Source organism: Callospermophilus lateralis, chromosome 7 (genome assembly GCF_048772815.1).
Source record: "Callospermophilus lateralis isolate mCalLat2 chromosome 7, mCalLat2.hap1, whole genome shotgun sequence".
In the NCBI taxonomy this organism is placed as follows: Eukaryota; Metazoa; Chordata; class Mammalia; order Rodentia; family Sciuridae; genus Callospermophilus; species Callospermophilus lateralis.
In genome coordinates, this window is record NC_135311.1 from 69,983,919 (window position 1) to 70,007,147 (window position 23,229).

General features: G+C 38.9%; 1 protein-coding gene and 1 pseudogene across 1 annotated transcript in view; one reads left to right on the forward strand and one right to left on the reverse strand.

Annotated features, from left to right (window-relative positions):
* LOC143403849 (guanylate-binding protein 7-like) overlaps nt 1-135 on the reverse strand; it is a 37,468-nt gene extending 37,333 nt beyond the window's left edge. Inside the window, exon 1 of the mRNA XM_076862112.1 lies at nt 54-135. The gene's annotated coding sequence lies outside the window, so the exon portion shown is untranslated. The remainder of the gene's footprint in view (nt 1-53) is intronic.
* A 6,686-nt stretch (nt 136-6,821) lies between these two features.
* Nucleotides 6,822-7,628, forward strand: LOC143403850 (PRELI domain containing protein 3B pseudogene; annotated as a pseudogene).
* The last annotated feature ends 15,601 nt before the right edge of the window (nt 7,629-23,229 follow it).

Sequence of the window (23,229 nt, forward strand, 5' to 3'; positions counted from 1 at the left end):
ATGCTCATTTCAGAAAGAAGGAATTCACCTCGTAAACTGTGTCCCAGTCTCACCTGGAGCAAGGATCCTTTAGAGAAGGCTACTTTGGGAAGAAGGCTACTTTCAGGAGGTGATGAGTACTGATGAGCTCCTTCCCTTCTGTTTTACCTGTTACTTTGCTTTATAACCTACTGCGCTGACTTCCTGGGACTTTATAGACTTCTTTCAGTGACCCAATGAGGAAACGTTCAAATAATAAAGCAAACTATGCAAAAATCTAGGAAGAGGAAACTGAAAGTACTGAATTCGAAGCATTTGCTCGACAATCATGAAAGCAATCACTGAGAGGAAGATTTGACACAATTTCTGAACTAGAATCTTCCAATTGGAGGAGACTGCTTGCAACAATAATATTCATAAATAAACTTCTATACACACAGAGTGTCTCGGATCCCATAGGAAAGTGTACTCTGGAAAGATAAATTATATTCATTCCCTCCATATAGAAAGAATCTAGACTCATTTGGTATAGTTGTGGGAGACAATAAAGATGTTTTTGGGTTTTGTCTTCCTGGTGAGCAAATAAGATAAGCCTAAATTCTTATTTTGTCCATGTGAAAATATACTTTAAATTATTTCAAGGGACCTTAGTCCTTCCTTTCTGGTGGCTAGAACAAAATACCATAGAGTGTCTTGGTTTGTTTGTGCAATAGGTAATTCTTTCTCATAGTTCTAGAGTCCAGGAAGTTCAAGATCAACTCATTGGCAGATGCAGTGTCTGATGGGGCTCACCTTCAGGTCCACAGATGGTGGCTCCTAGCTACATCCTCATATGGTGGAAGGAAAAAACTCTGTTGTCTTGGGTACAGAATTAGTGCCTTCAGGAGGGCACTAAATCTCATTCTTGATTGCTCCACACTCATGGTTTGAACACTTCCCATGGCCTCCCTTCCTAGTACCATCACACTGGGGATCAGGTTTCAACATGTGCATTTGGAGCAACGTAAACAGTCAGTCCATTGCACAGAATAAGTGCTGTGCTATAGCTGTTAACAACTGATTCAAACTACAGGGATGAGGTGGTCAATGAGCAGATGAATTGGCCTGATCTGAAGTGATCACCTTAATAGCAGATGATTTAGCACAGGAATCATTGCTCTCTGTAAAAAACGAGAAAGGCTTGAAGAATTTGCAAAGGATATGATAGAAGCAATGACACCAATCAGCTTGAAAGGACATGGTTGTTTATGAGAAGCAAGCAGGTGCCTGTTCACTTTCATGACCATGACTTACAAGCCTGTGTAGTTGTGCCATGTTCCAGGGTTTAGAGCTGCTGCCCACTTCCTCTCTCCAGAAAGGAGGCAGCTCTTGATCTCACTTTGAGGCAGAGAACTTGCCTTAGAACCTTCCTAAATCCCCCTTGAGTGAGGCTTTGCTTCACAGAGGGCTCTCACTGGGATTAGGCAGCTTGGTTATATGTTCTTAGTTCCTCCCTCTGAAGGATGTATACTTCTGTGACAGAATGTAATCTGAGACTAAGGAGTCCAGAAGGAGACCGTGTGCCACAGTCTGGCTGGACACAAAATCACGAGCCACTCAAGCAGGAACAAACTTTATTTTTGAAACTGCCACCAATGCCCCGTACACTCCTGGGAAAATTGCCGACCGACACACGCAGCGTTCTCCCGACCCCAACAGGAAGTCCCTCCTCCGGAATTTCCTCCTACCGCACTTCCCCAACCAATGGGAACTCTCTAGGAGTCCCTTAGCAGGGGTCTAATATCCATAAGAATGCAGATCTTAACATAATCATATCATCTCAATGGCTTGCTGGTTTCACCTATCAACCAAAAATGCCAAGCATCATACTACTGGGCTATGGCTCTTAGCAACCATGCAACTGTCTCCTCAACTAACCTGTTTCCTCACATTATTTCCAGTTCTCTGGGACAGAGGTCAGCTACATTGCTTTATATTTTTAATGATTTCCCAGCCCTAACTTCTACTCCACAACAGGAGAGTTTCCCAAAGGACTGGTTTATTCTGGATTGTTCAAACTCAGCCCAACACATGAGAAGGTGGCACTAGTGAGTTTAGCTGTGGATATGGTCTGAGAACATGCACAAGGGGTTTTAGAAATGGCTAAATACCATATAGAGGATTGGGTGTGCATTTTTCTTCCTACAAAATTGTTGAGAAGGTATTTGAAATAGATCTGTTGTACCTTCAAAAATTCAACAACTATTTATTAATCTTCAAATGCAGGGAGATCATTTTGCTTGGAAAACTATTTGAGATAGATACATACATACAAACACATGTAAGTATTCATACACACACACACACACACACACACACACACACAAATACACATACACACACACAAACCAGATGTTAACTTATGCCCTAACTTAACTGAGGGGAGAAAAATTACTTTGCTTTTATTGTTATTTACCTCACTCCTGAGTCCTTCATTATTGTATCATGAAATAGCTACAATTTCATACCAACTTTTCCTTATTGATGGTTTCATATTCCACTGATGGTCATGTATGTTGGAGAGAGGTGATAGGGCACTCTTGGTGCTCTTTGCCCTTAACAGAGCATCCAGATGTGCAGTATTCAGGGCATTCTTCTGATTGACAGAAGCAGGTTCTTGGCGACTGGTTATCCACAGGCTTTCTGTTGCCAGTGAAGAGAGAGAGAGAGAGAGAGAGAGAGAGAGAGAGAGAGAGAGAGAGAGTTGTTTGTTTGATTTTCCCTTTTGTGATGCTGGAAACAGAACACGCATATGCCAGTCATGCTCTCTTTCAACGTAGCAACACTCCAGTCCTTGCCAGTGCTTTTGGGGTGGGAAAACTAGAAGGCAACTACACATTACTTTAAAATCCTGAGGAAAGCAGAGGCATGCTTTTAGGACCTCAGTGGAAGGAGGAAATAAGGAGAGTTCACAATGTTGTCGTCTTGTGGTTCTATGGACAACATGCAGATCCCTCTTACACTGTAGCTATCCTTCTCAGTGAGAATTTGATCCTCATATAAAATGTATGGTTTATCTGCATACTACAGCAACACAGCCCCATCACTGTTTATAGCAGCACAATTCATGATAGCTAAATTATGGAATCCATCCAGATGCCTCTTGATAGATGAATGGATTAAGGAATACTGGTATATATTAAGGAATACTGGTATATATTAAGGAATACTGGCATATATATATATATATATATATATATATATATATATATATACAACTGAGTTCTACTCAGCCAAAAGAAAATGAATGAAATTATAGCATTTGCTGGTAAATGGATAGGAATGGAGAATTTTATGCTAAGTGAAATTTGCCAAGCTCAGAAATTCGAAAGTCTTAATTTTTCTCTCATATGTGGAAGCCAGAGTAAAATAAAGGAAAGGGGAAGAGAAAGATAACACAAATACAAATTAATAGATGAGCAAAAGAAAGCCTAGTAGAGAAAAGAGAATGGGAGAGGGAAGTGAGGACAGGAAGGGAAAGAGGAGGGAAAGAACTGAAACAGATTTCCATGCATGCATGAGTTTGTCAGGAGGAACCCAACTTCGTAGCTCTAGGAATAATAATAATAAAAAATTGAAAAGCTGTATTTCAGAACTAGCCTGGACTGAGAGAAGAACTCTGGTAGAAGTGAGGTTTGCATGATTATGGCATGTATTTCCTATGGTAAACCTCATAGTTTTGCTAAGAACTAACGATAGTGATGTCATTCCTGGGTAGCTACTGTGAGTGGGAAGCTTGAAGAATACAAAGCACATGAGTGTCCAGTCCCTCAGAGATAACAGGCAGAAATTTTCCACTAATGTGTAGGTATTGGGGTGCAAGTCTCATGCTTTCTAGTTTCCTATTCTCGTGAGCAGACTTTTCCTGTTGATCTGACTTATGCTATTGCTAGTAGTATTAAACGCTTTCATCCTCTCCTGGAAATGTGTCCAGCCATGTGCAATTTTGTTTTGAAGTGTGTTTTCACCATTTTTCAGAATGATTAGTATTACATAACTCCTGCCCCCAGCATTCAAGTTGTTGCAATTATTATTGCTGTAGATGACAGAATTGAAGCCTGCTGTTCACTTTAATACCAGATTTAGTTCACAGTTTCTTATTTATTTTGCTGTTGACAACTGCTGGCTTCATTATTCCTGTTCTGGTGGTAGCTAGTGTTGTAGAAGTCACCATACATGTTGGGTATTTATTTTAATGCTGTTTATTATTTGCTTTGGATGTTCATACTGTTGGTTTTCCCCTTTTCTGTAAGGTCCTAGGAATCTAAAGGAACACTACAAGTTCATAGGGTACAGACTCTGCTTCTGAATTAAATTCAGCCAAAAAAAAAATCATTGGATCTTGCTCTACACACAAATTAAAAGCACTCAAGATTCAGCTATATCTTATTTAAAAGGATAGAAAAAACAAAAATACAAACTAATGACTAGGCCTCAGGTATGAATACCTAGAAGTGGACCTTCAGGACCCATACATGGACATCCACTCTTACAACAAAAACAGAAAAAAAGTAACACAAAAGTTGTAGATACCATACCTATGAGAGGGTCTCAAACTAGATCACTCTTGGACATTTTATTAGGAAAAGTCTGTGACCTAAAAAGGTCCACATAGAATAATAGAGAAGAAATTCATCACAAAAGATGCATAAAACACAATACAGGTATACAAGAAACATGAAAAAAAAAACAAGGTAAAATGATAACTTCTAAAGGTCACAATTCACCAGCAACTGACTACAAAGGTATTGAAGTGGATGAAGTACCCGATAAAGAATTCAAAAGAATAATTATTAAAATGATCAATAAATTCTAAGAAAACAAAAAACAACTGAGTGAGAGTAGATCATGCTGAAGACAACATCTCAAAGCTGGAAGGTAAAGTGGACAGCATTGAACATTCAGACAGTATTAAAGAAAGGAAAATAAGTCACCATGATAATAATTCAAAAGAACTCTTAAGTACATTATGAGATCAGATTTAAGAATATTTGGAATTGAATTGGGGTGTGAGATATAGGTGAATAGAAAGGTCAACCTCTTCAGGAAGATATTAACAGAAAATGTTCCAAATCTTGGAAATGAGATGAACAGCCAGATACTTGAGAACCACAAATATATAAGATCATAAAAAGAAGCTCTCACTTGTGGGACACACGTATAATCCCAGTGGCTCGGGAGGCTGAGGAAAGAGGATCACAAGTTCAAAGACAGCCTCAGCAACTTAGTAAGTCCCTATGTAACTTAGCAAGACCCTGTCAAAAAATTTTAAAAATAAACATAAAGAGCTGGAGATGGACTCAGAAGTTAAGCATCCCTGGGTAAAATTCCATGATATGGAAAGAAAGAAAGAAAGAAAGAAAGAAAGAAAGAAAGAAACAAAGAAAGAAAGAAAGAAAGAAAGAAAGAAAGAAAGAAAGAAAGAAAGAAAAGAGGGAGGGAGGGAGGGAGGAAGGAAGGGAGATAGGAAGGAAAGAAAGAAAGAAAGAAAATAACTTTTCCACAATACATTATGATAAAATATACTGAACAAGAATAGAATTTTTCAACCTCAAAATAAAAACATCAGGTCACATTTAGAATCAAACCATCTGATTCCTCAGCAAACTCAACAGGTAGATTTGGAAGGGTGTGTTCTAAGTCCTGAAAGAAAATAACTGTCAGCCTAGACTGTTACATAAAACAAAGCAATTCTTCAAAAACTAAAGAAAAATAAACACTTTCCAAGATAAGAAGAAGCTAAAAGAATTCGTGGCTACTAACTCAGTACTACAGAACTTTTATAAGGAGATAGTCCACTTATTTTTCCAAATGAATATCATGACTGCTTTTTCTATTTCTGTGATGAATGTCATCAGAACCTTAAAAAGAATTGCATTGAATCTGTATAGCACTATTGATAATATGCCATTTTGATAATATCAATTCTGCCTATCCAAGAACATCTTCTAAATTCATCTTCTAAATTCTTCTTCAATTTCTTTCTTTGGTCTTTTGTAGATTTCATTGTACAGATCTTTCACTTCTTTGGTTAGAGTGATACCCAAGGTTTTTTTTTTTTTTTTGGTTTGGTTTGATTTGGGGTTATTGTGAATGAAATAACATTTCTAATTTCTTTTTAAACTGATTTATCATTAGTATAGGAATGCAATTGCTTTGTGGGTGTTAATTTTATATCCTACTACTTTGCTGGATTCATTTATGAGTTCTAGACATTTTCTGGTGGAGATTGTTTTTTTGGTGTGTGGAGGGGTTCTAAATATAGAATCATGTCATCAGTTAATAGAGACAGTTTGAGCTTTTCTTTTCCTAATCATACCCCTTTAACTTCTTTCTTCTGTATAATTACTTTGCCTAGAATTTCAAGGACTCTGTTGAATAGAAGTGATATAAGGGGGATAAGGCAAGGGGCCCTGCATTGGGACGTCCTCCCGCCGGCCCCATGGCGCCTGCGCGCTGCGCGGCCACTGGGGGTGGGTGGGGCTGGGTAGTGTGGCCTCATTGTCCCCTAGAGTCTCCCGGACAGGACTCAGGCCGCTGGCACCATGAAGATCTGGACCTCGGAGCACGTCTTCGAACCTCTTAAAGATTAGATGAAAGTTCTGGGACCTACCTTCTAGAAGATAGGCATACTCAAATAAATGATCTCCATGTTCCAGGAGGAGGAGCAGCAAGCAGCTCTGCTCTGCCTCTTCTCCAAATAGTCTGAGCTGCTCAGTCAAGGTGCCAGCTGATACACGTTCATGGCGACCAGATCTGTACCTTGATCTCCAGCCTCTCAGGAACTTCCCATTGTTATTTTCAGTCACCCATGGGAAGCTGTTACAACAGCTGCAATGCAGAAATACCCAAACCCTATGAACCCGAGTGTGGTTGGAGTTGATGTGCTGGACAGACATATAGATCCCTCTGGAAAGCTGCACAGCCACAGACTTCTTAGCACAGAGTGGGGACTGCCTTCCATCGTGAAGTCTCTTATTGGTTCAGCAAGAACCAAAACATATGTGCAAGAACATTCTGTAGTTGATCCTGTAGAGAAAACAATGGAACTTAAATCGACTAATATTTCCTTTACAAATATGGTTTCAGTGGATGAGAGACTTATCTACAAACCACATCCTCAAGACCCAGAAAAGACTATTTTGACTCAGGAAGCCATCATCTCTGTGCAGGGAGTTAGCCTTAGCAGTTACTTGGAAGGACTGATGGCGACCACAATATCTTCTAATGCTAGTAAAGGCCGAGAAGCAATGGAATGGGTAATACACAAATTAAATGCTGAGATTGAAGAGTTGACAGCTTCAGAAAGAGGAAGCATAAGGACACCAATGGCAGCGGCAGCATTTGTAGAAAAATGATAAAGTCAGTATAGAATATCAAATCCCCAGGTCTCTCCAAGCAGACAGTGTATTTATTTGTTATTTAAAAAGTACAACTGTATTTTAGGTAGAATTTTTTTTTTCTAATAATCTGGAGTAAGGCTATGTGACTTTTGATCAAAACTAAAAGATACAGGACTTTTAAAATCCAAGGGATCATCTGAGGTTATTGTGGCTTGAAATGACTAATTTCTAGAGTTCTAGTATTTATGTGAAATATAACAATTTTTTTTAAAGTACTCCGGAGAAATGGGTATTGACATTGAGTCTCCTTAAAATAGAATTTTAACACTTTTCAGGCATTGGAACTGTACCTGACTTTGGACCAACCCCAGAGCCAAGCAAACAGAGCCTCTCCTCATACACACACACTCACCTTGCTAATACAGACAAGCACAGGCTGCATGGGGGAACTGATTCTAAAATGAGAATTTGTGTAGTTTTAAAAGACATTAAATTGTATAAAATAACTTGCTCTGCTAAAAACCACAGTGTTTTGATTTGGTATTTAAATGATGTTTTTGGAGTAAAAACCATCACTAAGTCTAATATATGACTCCAGCATAAATAATATTTTATTGTATTATAGAGTACTGTGTTGATTTGCCAAAGTTTTGTAACTTAGTAAAGGTAATACCTTCCTTGGACTTGTACTTTATGATTTAGCATGCTGTACCGTGGGCTGGTTATGTTAACTAAAAAAATAAAGTCATTACCTGAAAAAAAAAAGAAGTGATATAAGAGGTCATCTCAGTCTTGTTCCAGTTTTCAGAGGGAATGCTTTCAATTTTTCTCAGTTTAGAATAATGATGGCCTTGGTTTTAACAGGTATAGCTTTTACAATATTGAGATATATCCTACTATCCAAGTTTTTCTACTTTTTTTAACATGAATGAATGCTGTATTTTGTCAAGTGCTTTTTCTGCATCTGTTGAGATAAACATGTGACTCCTGTCTTTAAGTCTATTAATGTGTTTAATTACATTTATTGATTTCCATATATTGAAGCAACCTTGCATCCCTGGGATGAACCCCACTTAATCATAGTGCACTGTCTTTTTAATATGTTTTTGTATGTGATATGTCAGAATTTTATTGGGAATTTTTGCATTTATGTTCATCAGGATATTAGTCTGAAGTTTTCTTTCCTTGATGTGTCAGTTTGGTTTGGGTATAAGGGTGAGGCTAACATTACAGAATGAGTTTGGAAGAGTTCCCTCCTTTTCTATTTCATAGAATAATTTGAGGAGAATTTGTATTAGTTCTTGGAAGATGGTAGGACTCAGCTGAAAATTTGACTGATCCTGGGTTTTTCTTTGTTGGTAGGCTTTTAATGGTGTCTTTAGAAACTGTAAATTTATATGTAGCAGAATAAAACAAAACCCCAATCTCTCACCCTACACAAAACTCAACTCAAAGTGGATTAAGAACCAGGCATTAGGCCAGAGACCCTGTGCTTACTAGAAAAAAAAAAAAAAAAAAAAACGTAGGCCCAAATCTCCATCATGTCAGCTTAGAAACCAACTTGTTCAACAAGACTCCTAAAACCCAAGATGTAAAATCAAGAATCAATAAATGGTATGGTATCAAACTAAAAAGCCTCTTCATAGCAAAAGAAACAATCAAGAATGTGAAGAGAGAGTCTACAAAATGGCCCCCTGCCCCTCAGATAGAGCATTAATCTCCAGGATATATAAATAATTCAAAAAACCTAACACACACACAAAAAAATTACCCAATCAAAAAGTGGGCAAAGAAACTGGCAGACACTTCACAGAAGAAGAAATATAGTAGGTCAACAAATATATGAAAAAATGTTCAACATTTTAGCAATTAGAGAAATGCAAATTAAAACTAGATTGAGATTTCTTTTCAATTCAGTCAGAATGGCAATTATCAAGAATACAAGTAACAATAAATATTGTCAGGGATGTGGGAGAAAAGGTACACTCATATATTGCTGGTGGGACTGCAAATTGTTGCCACCACTCTGGAAGCAGTATGGAGATTGCTCAGAAAACTTGGAATGGAACCACCATTTGACCCAATTATCCCACTCCTTGGTATATACCCAAAGTACTTAAAAATAGCATATAGGGGCTGGGATATAGTTCAGTTGGTAGAGTACTTGTCTAGCATTCACAAGGTCCTGAGTTCAATTTCCAGCACGAAGAAGAAGAAGAAGGAGGAGGAGGAGGAGGAGGAGGAGGAGGAGAAGGAGAAGAAGAAGAAGAAGAATTCCATACAACAGTGATGTAGCCACATCAAAGTTTATACCAGCTCAATTCACATTAGCTAAACTGTGGAACCAACCTAGATGCCCTTCAGTAGATAATTGGATAAAGAAAATATGGTATCTATATACAATGAAATATTACTCAGCCATAAAAAGAATTACTTTATGACTTTTGCAGATAAATGGGTGGATCGGGAGACTCTCATGCTCAGTGAAATAAGACAATCCCCAAAAAACCAAAGGCTAAATTTTCTCTCTGATATGTGGATGTTGAATAATACAAAGGCGGGGACAGGGGTAGTGGGGTGAGGGGGGGAGTCAGGAATAGAAGTTCATTGGATTAGACAAAGAAGAATGAAGCGAGGGAGTGGGCTGGGAAGAGGAAAGACAGTAGAATAAACTGGACATAGCTTTCCTATGTTATATATATGAATATACGACCAGTGAAATTCCACATTGTGTATAACCACAAGGATGGAATCCTAGTGAAGAATAAGTTATACTTCATGAATGTATACTATGTTAAAATATACTCTGCAGTTACATATATCCAAAATAGAACAAAAGAAAGATGGTAAAATTAAAAAAAAAAAAAAAAAAACAGGGAAATGAACTGGAAAAAAGAAAGAAAATACTCCACTCAAATAGAAAGCAAACTCCAGAGCTCACAAGTGAACAAATATAATTTCAAAAACAGCCAAGTACATGAGAAACAGGATCACATTAAACACTAGAAATAAATCAAAGAGGCAGGAGTCAATAAACAACTCTCTATAATTTCATTGACTATAAATAATCTTAACTATCACACTAAAAGACATAGGCTTGCAGAATGGATATAAAAAGAGGACACAACTATGTTTTTTTGCAAGACATCCACTTTACTGGCAAAGACAGTCATAAGCTGAAAGTGAAAGGGTTGAAATTTATATATCATGCACATGGAATATGAAAACAAGGAGTAGTAGCTACTCTCATATCTGGCAAAGCTGAATTCAAGCCATAGTTAATCAGAAAAGGCAAGGAAGGTCACTTTGTGCTGGTAAAGAGAACAATCCAACAAGATGATGTAACAATAATAAATATTTATGCTCCAAATATGGATGCAGCCAATTACATGAATGAGACACTACTCAAATTGAAGCTTCACATAGACTCCAGTACAAAAATATAGAATGATTTCAACACACCTTTCTCACCAATAAATAGGTCATCCAGACATGTGCTCAGTAATGACACTTTGAATTTGAAAAAATTATAAAACAAATGGACTTAACAGACATCTATAGAGTATTTCATCCAACAACAGCTGAATTCATTTTCTTCTCAGTAGCTCAAGGAAATTTCTCCAAAAATACACCATATTTGATACTACAAAGAAACACTTATAAAATACAAAAAAATTATATAATTCCTTGCATCTTTTTTTTTTGATCATAGTAGAATGAAATTAAAATCTACACTGAAAAACCTTGGGAAACTATATAAATGCATGGATATTGAACGTATTTAGACACAGGCTCTCACTGAGTTGCTTAGCATATCACTTTTGCTGAGGCTGGCTTTGAACTCAGGATCCTTCTGCCTCAACTCCTGAGCCGATGGGATTACAGGAATATGTCACCATGCCCATAATCACTCATTGCTTTTAACCTTCTCTCAAGCCATCCAATGATTAACAAATATTTTTCTGCAGCAAAGAGTTCCCAGGCACTGCAAAGCTGGCACATTAAAGGGCCAGGGGTTCCAGTCTGCTCACCATCACTACTTATCACAACCTACCTAATCACCGGCTTGAAATCCTGGGTCCCACCAGACACCACTGAGCAGCTTCCCCTCTTGGTCTCCACATACCATAGTCAGCACATTTGCTTCCAAATGCCTCACCTTTTTCCAAAGCCAAAAAGAAGGGCGTCCAACTGCCTTGCGACTGCCAGCCTGTCGTCTTGCTCATCTGTCCTCTACTCTCTGCCCTGTACTCTTTGTACAAAGGAGATCTGTTTGTGCTCTTCACTTGCTTGAAACTAACTTTAAATCAGAGCTCAGACACCTGCAGCCTGAGAGCATCCTGTCCCACAGGGAGTCCCAGACCTGCACCGAGAACCCCTTGGTGAGCCTTCAGATATGTCCTTGCCTAAACTCATTCTAAGGCCAATAAATGTGGACGTCTGGGGGTGAGATCCAGGCACTAAGAACTTCCCAGGTGACTCCAGGGCCAGCCAAGATTCCACAGTCCTGTTTGCTGGTCAGAGGACTAAAAAATGAGCACAGGGAAAGTGCCTCTCCTCAGCATGTGGCCTTTGTTTTCCTCTTTCACCTCCATCCACTGCCACCAGAAATCCATGCATATCATTGAAACATCCATTGCTAATTTTATCATGTTTCAAAAGATCTCAGATGCCAAAGATTCAATTTCCCATAACTCACATTGATAACACACTTACATTGTCCATACTGGCCTGCTTTTATTAAGTTTTTAGTTATTTCTCATATATCTACCTTAAAAATTCAAGTGGAACAACTTTCATGGAAGTATATGCTTTCCCCTGCCTCCTTTCACCTTTAGGAGTCCTTATTCTCTCACTTTCTTTGAAGTTTTATTGCAACTGTTAGTATTCCTAACATTATATGTGTATGTGTATGTGTTTGTGTGTGTGTGTACAAATGCATATAAATGTATAACATTTTAGTGATCCTTTAATTTAACAAAAATATTCTGTTGAATGTATATGCATTCTGTGTAGTCTTGGAAGAGATAAGGAGAGAGAGAATGGGAGAGAGATTAGTTTTGATGTGTTGTCATATTATGGGAGCAGACAATCTGAAATCCATGACACTTGTCAGCAGGCTGGAAATTTAGGAAAAAGTAAATGCTGCAATCTCAAGTCAATTCCATAAGTTAGCAGGTTGGAAACTCAGGTGAGACTTCTTTGTTGCAGCCTTGAGAAGAATCCTTTCTGCTTCAGGAACCTCAGTTCTTGCTCCTAAGGCTGTCAACTGATTAGATGAGGCCTACCCACACTATAAATGGTGGCCTATGTTACTCAAAGTCAATGTCAATCACAGCTAAGAAGTATTTTTCCACATCTAGACTGATGCTTAACCAAACAACTGGGGACCATAACCTTGCCAGCTGGACACATAAAAATAGCCATCAAAGAGTGGTGGTCCTTAAACTCACCCACTGTGCTCACTGGTTTTGACTGGAGTCAGCCTGTGGATATACCTGGTTGCCTTTCTCACTCTCCTGCTTATGCACTTTTGAGACGTCTCTAGGTTTTTGCTGCTCTGAGCCTCATTGCTATGAGCTTTAGGCACAGGCCTCCCTGTGGACAGTGTGGGACTGTCCCTGTAATATGTGCTGGGAATGTGGCTGCTGGTCACAGGGCATATGAGAGGTCAGCCCAGGGATCACACCCAGCTCTCTTCCTAGAAGCAGCATCAGTTGCCACAAGTGTCAATCACATGTGAGATGCCCTTGGTCTAGTCTCCTTGGAGGTGTCCAGGCACTTTCTCATGGTCTCTTAGCTGTTGGCAATAAAACCTTCAGAAGCTATTTCATTATGAGGTCTATATTTATTGTCATTGATAATGTTACATTCCTTTTCTGTGTTTGATTGTCATTTGTATTCCTTTGTAAAATTTCTGGTCATATATTTTGGTCATTTTTAACTAGATTAATTATATTTTTCTTGCCAATTTGTAGGTTATCTTTACATATTTTTAATTTTCAAGTGTGTTAGTTATATTGAAACTCTATCAGTTATATTGAAAATATATTCTTAAATTTCTAAACATTTTTAGTTTAAGACATCTTTTTTTCCCCAGATAATCAAGCATTGATTGCATTATTTTTATATCCATTATTTATAAATGTAAAGGACAGTGTGTCTCTTAGTTGCTTTGGGTATATGGGAAAAAATAATCCATGCGAAAATATTACTAACAATCACACAACATTGAGTACTACTTAAGTCAATGAACCATAAGTCAAACTTCAGCAATATGGTAAAAAACTACTTATCTTTACATTCAAAGATAAATGTATGAACTTCCTATGACAATATGGGCATATAATTTAAAAAACTCATACTCACTTTACATTATTCTGTAGCTAGTAACATCATGAGATGCTTTTAAAAGTCAGAAATATTGTACTATTTAGAAATACTCTGAATAGGAAAGGAATTAGCTGTAAAGTTTATTCTCAAAATTGATCAACAACGAGGAAAATACTAGTTGAGCAGGCAAAAATGTACCAAAAAACAGGGTATTGCTCATATATACAGAAGATATGAACAGTATAGATTCATTTCTGGTTGATTAAATCCTATTTACACATTTAAAATACAAAATTACTTTTCAATCTGTCAAGAAGCTGACCACATTTAGCACCAGAAAAGGAACTTGACTTTAGCTTCTGATCATGACCTCAATATCCTGGAATAGGAAAAGGAATTTCTGGAATCTAGATGCATTTATCAACACTGATTAATAAAAATTAATTCTGAAAAGTAATTCCTGAATGTCATCCATTCACGAATGAGTCAAAGGCATTAGGACCTTATCACTTGGTACTACTTGAAGTTGTGAACTACTCTCCTACAGTGCTTGGTTTTCATCTAGTCCAAGGATTGTTACAGTTGCTGAACTAAATGAAGTAGGGTGGCTGAGGCTGTCTGCAGAACTTTGTTGTTGTGGTCTCCATTCTGATTTAGGTGTAGTTTTATAGTCACTGCTGGCTTTATCTGTTGCCTGAGACTTCTGCTTGCAAGCTGTACATGTAGTCGCCACTCAAGGCTGTGGTAACTGGGAAGGCTGGGTGCCAATTCACCCAGATTAGTCCTGATCTCCTTTCTGTTGTCCAGGTAAAGCTGAAGCAATAATTTGTTCAGTTCTTCAGAGAATCCCAGAACAAAAACAGAGTCTTGGAAATCCACTTCAGAAATCATGAGCTTGGAGCTCTCGGTGAGCAGGTAGGTCAACCCTTCCACAGCATGCTGGACAGTGTTGCTGCTCACGTTGAGCTTCCTGGCGGCACCCTCATAGACCTTGGAGATGGTCCCTCGCCTCAGGAACTCCAGCCAGATCCACCCAAACTCCACCACCACTTCGTCAGGAAGGCCAGGTGCTCCTTATGCTCTTCTGACAAAGTCCAGCAGCATCTTCACTGGGCACCCTTTTTCACCCAGCAGCACCCTGGTCTTCCTGTTTAAGACGTCTTTGGACATACAGATGTCTTTAATTTTTTAAAAAAGTATTTTTTAGTTATAGTTGGACACAATAATTTTTTTAATTATTTATTTTTATGTGGTGCTGAGTATCAAACCCAGCGCCTTGCACATGGTAGGCAAGCACTCCACCGCTGAGCTCCCCAGCCCCAGATGTTTTTAATTTTATGTGCTCAAATTGCTAATCTTTTATGTTGCAATCTTGAGAAGAATCCTTTCTGCTCAATCCTTTCTGATCATGTGTTTTCATGTGTGCGTGCGTTCTTAGAAAGTATTTTTAAGACCAAGTTTTAAAAGCTATCCACAATATTTTCCACTGATCATTTTTAAATTTCCTTTTAAAATATTAGCATGGTTAATATATCTAGAGTTGACCATGCATATGGAATGATGTAGGAATGCAAGTGTGTATTTTATTTGTGGAATGTCAGTTCTCCAGTCCCATTTGTTAAGTAATACTCTCTTTTCCTACTTCTCTATGATGCCATCTCCATCATGAATCCAAGTTGTCCATATGGACAGTTCTGTTTCTGGGATTCTTAAGAATGTGTTGATAAACTTGTGTTTTTATTCTATTGATAAATGATTCTTGCTAGATTAGTTGAGAATGTTTCCTTCCACTACAGAGTAATAAGAAAAAATATGATCATAAGACATCTACTTGTATAGAAGGGTAATATAGTAATCTGTGTGATAGAGCTTTCCTTGGGAAGAATGTATGTTGGACATAAATTTTTTTTTAATGTGGAAGTATCAGAACACTGCTTATAGAACCCACTCAACACTAAGTAGTCATGAAGCAGAGACCTGTCCCCTACTGATGTACAGCTCTCTCTTTTTCATGACATCTATTCTGACCCTATGAAAAGCCTACCCAATTAAAATAATTGCCACTTACTCAGTATTGTAAAGAGAGTTGTGAGAGACTCTGCATCTAACAGAAGAAAATATAGGCCTTAATCTTCATCATGTGGGATTAGGCCCCAACTTCCTTAATAAGACTCTTACTGTATAAGAATTAAAACCAAGAATCAATAAATGGGATGGAATCAAACTAAAAAGTTTCTTTTCAGCAAAAAAAAAAAAACAATCTGTGAGGTGAACAGAGAGCCTACTCCCTGGGAGCAAATCTTTACACCTCACATATCAGATAGTGCACTAATCTGTAGGGTACATAAAGAACTCAAAAAGCTAAACACCAAAAAAATTAAATAAATAAATAAATAGATAAATAAATAAATAAATAACCCAACCAACAAATGGGCTAAGAACCTGAACAGACACTTCTCAGAAGAGGATATACAATCAATCAATAAATATAAGAAAAAATGCTTGACAATTTCTATAGGTATTTCCAATAATCTTTCTGGAGATTCCTTTTTTTTTTCCAAAATATAAATAGTTTGGACTGGGGATGTGGCTCAAGTGGTAGTTCGCTCGCCTGGCATGCGGGAGGCACTGGGTTCGATCCTCAGCACCACATTAAAAAAATAAAATAAAGATATTGGGTCCATCTAAAATTTAAAAAACAAAAAATATATTAAAAAAATCGTCATCATTTGAAAATAATGCAAGTTTAAGCTTTCTATATTTTAGTATTCCATTCTTCTACTTTCTTTTATTCTCATTATATTTTACTCATGAGGATCTCCAATACAAATTTGATTAAACATGGTGATAACGGGTATGATTATTCTGATTTTAAAGTAAACATTTCTAGGGAGCAGAGATGCTAGCAAGAAGTCTGACTAGAAGTCCTACCATCCTTCCTCCCACAAAGACAACTCCCAAAATAAGCAATGCATTTTGGTGAGGGTAAGTGAAGAGAGCCCCAGAGCACATCTAAGGATCACCAGAAGCCAGATAGAGCATGGGATCCTGGGATGTTCACACAGAATATAGGACAGACTTAGTGTCTGACACACCATCAACAGCCAGGAGCAGCTCAGAACAAGGGAGCCTTCTCCCTGTGTGGACTAATCAAGCAAGAGGACCCCAGCAGCTCCCACCCAAACCTTGGACACTTTCCATACTCACTACTAGAACTCTTGTATTCTCATGCCACTCAGCTCTCCTGAGGGGACTGCCTGGAGTCCACACATCTGAGCTCCCAGAAGAGAAGGAGGTGACGGTGTACCCCACTCCTGTGGCCAGCACAGCTATTAGACCATGACACCTGGGGACTGGAAATACTGCTGGATTGTGTCTTGCTCAGGTGACAAACAGCCATGGCACCCCACCTTCCCTGAGACTTAGCACTGCTAAACCACCCACACTTGGTGGCCTGCCACTCCTGAGCTCAGCCCCTGTCATAGCCTACCCCATGGGGCCAGCCTGCAGTGAAGTCACACATCAGTGCTCCCAGACCCTGGTGCATCCTGCCCCTCAGGGCCTGGACTGGGACTGTAGGCTGCCTCCTGGAAGAGGCATCTGAGTGCCTACAGCAGTCATAACCTACATCTGACTGAAGTTCCACATCACTTCTTGGGACCTAGCAGAGCAGCCAGACTTGCAAGGGCTGAGATGAACGTAGTGCCATGGGTTCAGAAAACAGCATTGGCTGAGCTGCATCCTCACCCTACAGGTCAGAAAACCCTACAACCCTGGGTAAGACCGAGGACCCTGCAATGCTGGAACTGTGTGATCTTCCTAGACCTTCCACTCCTAGAACTGGATAGGCCTCTGTGGGGGGCTGTTGCATTTTCCTTCCCTGATTGGTTGCAGCTCTGTCAGTCACTTGCAGTGATCTGGCCACATTCAAAGTGGCCCTACATGGCTGCCCTGATCCTGGAAGTAGCAGAATGTGTCTTCATGCTTAGGCATGCCTTCCTATGACCCAGGGGTCAAATTACCTTACTTGTCCTTGTAACCCTGCCCCTCTTGACCTTATTTGGATGGAATTTTCTAAAGAATGAGGGTCTCCCTGGTAAAAGTCCACTCTTGGACATGCTCACTCTCACCAGCCCCTCGTGACATTCCTTGCTCTCCCATTTGGAGAGTTTGAGGCAGAGGAGCTGTCCTGGGTGTTTTATTTGGTATCCTAGGGAATTCACTGGAGTAACCTTTAGTTTGGATGCCTGTGCTGCTGGGGCAGCAGGCCTCCCAAGATTCTGCAGTCCTGGAACTGGATAAGAATCCTAGACCCTACAATGGAGTGATCTCCCAGAACCCTGCAGTTCTGGAACTGGGTGAGTTTTCTGGACCCTCCCCCATTCCTGGAACTGGGTGACCCCCAAGCTGCTGAGCTGCTGAGCCACTCCGCTCCCTAGAGAGGAGTCATTATGTATTTTTGTTTCCCTTCCCTTCAAAGTGCAGCACTGTGGGAGTCCATCCTTGAACTGAGTTTACTCCCTGGCTAGGTGTGAGGTGCTCAGACACTTTTAGTGTGGCAGAGCTCTCTCCACCCTTCTTGGGTTTGAGAGCTTTTCCGTGTGGTGTGGAGGCATGTCTCACCACTGCCTCAAAGACCCAATCATCGCACCTGACCTTGCCACATTGCCCCACCCCCCGCTTGACCTTCAATGGATGAAATTTTCCCCAGAATTTTTTGTTCCCCAATAAAAGCCCTATCCCTAGTGTTCTCTCTCTCTCTCTCTCTCTCTCTCTCTCTCTCTCTCTCTCTCTCTCTCACTCTCTCTCTCTCTCTCTCTTCTCTTCAGTTAAACCTCACTGCCTCCCTGGGGGGCTTGAGGCTGAGGGTTCAAGGAGCCATCCCAGAGCTGGTTTAAAGGTAAAATGGTGTCTGTGTCTTTAATTTAAACTCCCTGAGGATTTTCCCACGTGACCAAACTGTTCACACCATCTGCACTGGCCCTGGACTAAATAGCACCACAAACTCTTCTTGCAATCATAGAATGAGTAAGGGCCGACTCTTAGGTAGATCAACTAGGAGTTCCTTTGAGTTTGTTGAGATGAAAAGTGCTTAGAACAGTAACTCACCTAATAAATTCTCAGTACACTTCACCATCACCTGGTTAAGATCAACATTTCTTATTGTGTACTATATATCCTTAGATAGTGGAACTGTGTGCCTTGCCAGTGGTCTGATGGCTTTCCAATGGCCCTGTTCATAGCCCATGGTCCTCATCCCTGCCATCTGCTCCTTCTCCCACATCCTTGGCCAGTGGTTTGCAGACAGGTGCACACCAGGATCATTTGCAGGTCATCATCTCATCTGACCTCCTTCTTCACCTGAGGCTGCTGGCCTCTCTTCCCTGGTTCCCAGGCACTGCTCATGTGATTTGCTGTCCTGGGCCCTTCTCCACATTGATAGAAGGGAGCTGAGCCATTGTGGTTGGATGGTAAACACCAGAACATATTTACAGTCCTGCAGAACTTCTAGCACCATGAAGAGTGCAGGCTCTGCAGCCAGGTGCCTGGGTGCTGGCTCAGCTCCTGCTCCAGTTCTTCCCTGGACAAGTCCATTGCACTAGCCCTACCTGCCTTCCTCTGTGAAGACTGATTCCTATGTGGAGATATGTTGGCATGTGGTCTTAATGATCTACTAAGGAAGAGGCTTAGAAATTCTTGGTATGTAATAAGCAGTCAAAATTAAAAATTTTAACTTATCTTTTCTTAATATTCCTCATTAGGAGTTCTAGATCTTGGGATAGTAAAATTAATGGAAGCTAGCTGGGTTCAAATTCTGACTGAAGGACTCATTGGGAGCACAATTTGGAGCACATTATTAAACTAAGATCAGCCTGTTAGGCTATAGGATTAATACTACCTACTTCCTAACACACAGTTATTTCAGAAGTAAATAAAATAAATGGAATTAAGCACTTTGTATAATGCCTAGCATGTAATAAATAGGAATTACTAAACTTCAGTGCAGTGGTTTTTAGACTTTATGATTACTGATACCAGATTTAAGATCAAAGATATCATATAGGACCCTATTTTCATATGTCAATTGGAATTTAGCTCTACTAGTATCTAGAATTGCAGTAGCAAGAAGTAGTTTTTTAAATCAGTGTGTATGAACTCTTACAACAAAAATATACTAGAAAAAAATTGAGTGAAATATCATTTTAAAAAAGTATATTCACATATGTATGTTCACTAAAGGCAGACCACAGTCAAAAAAGAGTTAGAAAATTCCTTATGAATTTCAAAAGTCTAGTTTGACCCCTGTTGAGCAGTTAGTCAAGAAAGAACTTTCACTATGTTAACACACCCCTCAATGGCTTTGTTTCATGGAAGAATTTCCAGTCTGTTATTTTAGTGCTGTGCTATTATGCATTAGATGAACTAGTTTTCCTGGTTGGTTTTCTATTTGTAACATTCAATTGATAATCAACCCAGATTTGTATACAAGATTTGGGACTTTTAAACTCATTATGATGCTTTTTTGTATATACACAACAAAGAGGCTATTTTCCAAATGATGTTATTTTGCCAACATCATGAATGAGATGCTGCCAATTTGACTGGTTTGTTAAGAAGGTCCTTTTTTTTTTTTTTTAGTTTCAGGATTTCCTCTTGTAGGTCACAATTTGCTAAGTGTTTTTTTTTTTTTTTAAATGTATGGTGTTTAATTTTATTGAATATTCTTTAACACATCCACAATACCAGTATCTTGATGTGATGCTTCCTCTTTATCAGTGTTGTCCAATAGACCTTTCTGCCATGACAGAAGTGTACAGTATCTGCACTGCACTGTCAGGTATAATAGCCACCAGCCCATGAGCCCATGTGGTTACTGAGTTCTTGAAATAAGTGGTGGGACTGAGATAGTGAAATTTGATTTTGTAGAATTTTAATTAATTCAAATAGTCATACAAGGGCTTTGGTTCCTGTATTGAATGACTAATATGTAGGTTAGCAGAAGACCTTTTAATTGGTGTTCATTATAATTTTCTTTTCCTGATCTTTTTCCTTGCCTGCCTTCCTTTCTTTGTTCCTTCCTTCCTTCCATTCCTTTTTCCTCCCTCTCTCCCTCACTTTTCCCTTTTTCTCCTTTCTCTCCTTCCCCCATTTCTTCCTTCCTTTTTCCTTCCTTCCTTCCTTCCTTCCTTCCTTCCTTCCTTCCTTCCATCCTTCCTTTCTTCCTTCCTTCCTTCTTTTCTTCCTTCTCTCTAGCACTGGAGCTCAATCCCAGGGCCTCAGCATGCAAGGAAAGTGCTTTACCACTTAAACACATCCCAGCCTTCAGGAGAATTTTCAATTAAAGTCTCCTGAAAGAAAGCTGGGTGCACAAATATAATAATTACAATTTTAGTAATGGGAGGTCCATCCATGCCTTTAATCCCAGTGGCTTGGGAGTGTGAGGCAGGAGGATCATAAGCTCAAAGCTAGTCTCAATAAATTAGTGAGATCCTGTCTCAAAAAATAAGATCTCTGAATGTGACTCAGCGGTTAAGCTCCCCAGGGTTCACTCTGCAGTTCCAAGGGGAAGATAAGAATTTTACAAATGGGAAATAATGTTTTTGAAATAGTACAAGTTACATATTTTTGCTTCAATTTAAAAGTTTAGTCCTATTCTCAGACTTTATTTACAGGACATTCTGCTATTTTTTTTTCTTGAAAACATGGTACTTAAACAAATCTGACTTTTTCAAATGTGAAAATAGAATCCACTGAGAGTTAGCTGCCAATTCCTGATAGTATTTAGTTGTAAGTTCCACAAATACAGAAAGGTTTTTTGTTTGTTTTTAGTACTGGAAATTGAACGCAGAGCCTTACACATGTTAGGCAAGCACTTAACTGAGCTTTATTCCAGCCCAGAAAGTGTTTTTAAAGATTGTCTTGTCTCTGTTATCTAGCATGGTGATGGTGTATAGTAAATTGTCATTAAATGTTTAATTATTTTAATTAAATATCAACAACCTAAAGCTTTAAACTACACAACAGTCCTTAAATCCTACAATCCAATAGTGACATCAGTTCATGTTAGTAGCAAGATGGAGATGGGAACCAGGGCCACAGTGCAGTGATCCCTGGCTGGTAGCTGAAACCTCAGGATGCAAGCTGCATCAGCACAGGGCACTGCCATGTATGGACACATATTTGGAAACAGCCCACTAGAATCAAGATCTATTTATCCTACAGTCTTAGGTTCAGAGTTAGAAAGGACTTTCCACATGATTTAAACAACATTCTTTCCCCAGAAGGATTTCTCTTTACAGTGTATTATACATGGTTGCTATGGTCTGAATATGTTCTTCCCAAATGTATATGTTGTGACAATCACTATTGTGACAGCAGCAAAAGGGAAAATGAGACTTACTATGCTCTCAAAATCAACTTAAATAAATTATTTCTCAATTCTAATGACATATACGTTTTCACTGGTTGATAGTACAGGTAGAAAAAGTATGTAATGTGATTTATAAATCAAAACGTGTGATTAGGTCATGGAGCTCTATATTTTTTAATAGAATGAATGCCCTTATGTAAGAGGCTTCACACATCATTCACATCCCTTTCCTCCCTTCTGCTTTCTGTCAACTGATGACGCAGCAATACACCCCACCTTGGACAATGTGAATATACTTAGTGTTACTTAACTGTACACTTCAAAATGGTCTAAATGGCAAATTGTAAGTGTATTTTACAATAAAAACATCGAAAGATGCATTTTCTATTGTTCAGTGTTTCCTGCTATTATTTAGTAATCACATTCATTAAGAGTACTAACCAGCCAGGCACAGTGGCTCATGCCTGTAATCCCACTGGGAGGCTGAGGCAGGAGAATTGCAAGTTCAAAGCCAGCCTCAGCAAAAGCAAAAGCAAGGTGCTAAGAAATTCAGTGAGACCCTACTCTAAATAAAAAACAAAATAGGGTTGTGGATGTGGCTCTCTGGTACCCAAAAAAAGAAGCACTAATCAAAATTTCACAAGCCTGTATTTGAGATTCAATTGTTCTTGCTGCATCTCTGAAAACTAAAAGCATGTCACTTAGCTAAGCCTCAGTTTCCTCATCTGTAACACAGGAATTATAAAATGCTTACTTACCCATTAGAGGTTGCTGTGAAATTTCAACTTGGTAAAGTCTAAATACACAAAGCTCAATAAATGTTAACTCTGATTTTATTTTTAAGTTGTCAAACCAATATGATTCTTGTACTTTGTATAAAGAAGGCTAAAAACTGGCTTTAGCATTAAAAAGTCCATTTGTTCATTTCTCCTTAGTCCTTAATGTTATGGAGAACTATAAGATTACATGCCCTAAAACACATTTCATATTATAGTTAAGTGGTGAGCCCATGTGTTGACCACTGAGTCAATAGTTAATAATCTTAAAGTACCATACTCCAAGAGGCAAAAATTTCAGAGAAGCCACAATAACTTATTGTACTTGAAATAATTTACATATAATAATGTGTGTATAAACCTGTACATATAATTTTTATCAAGTATA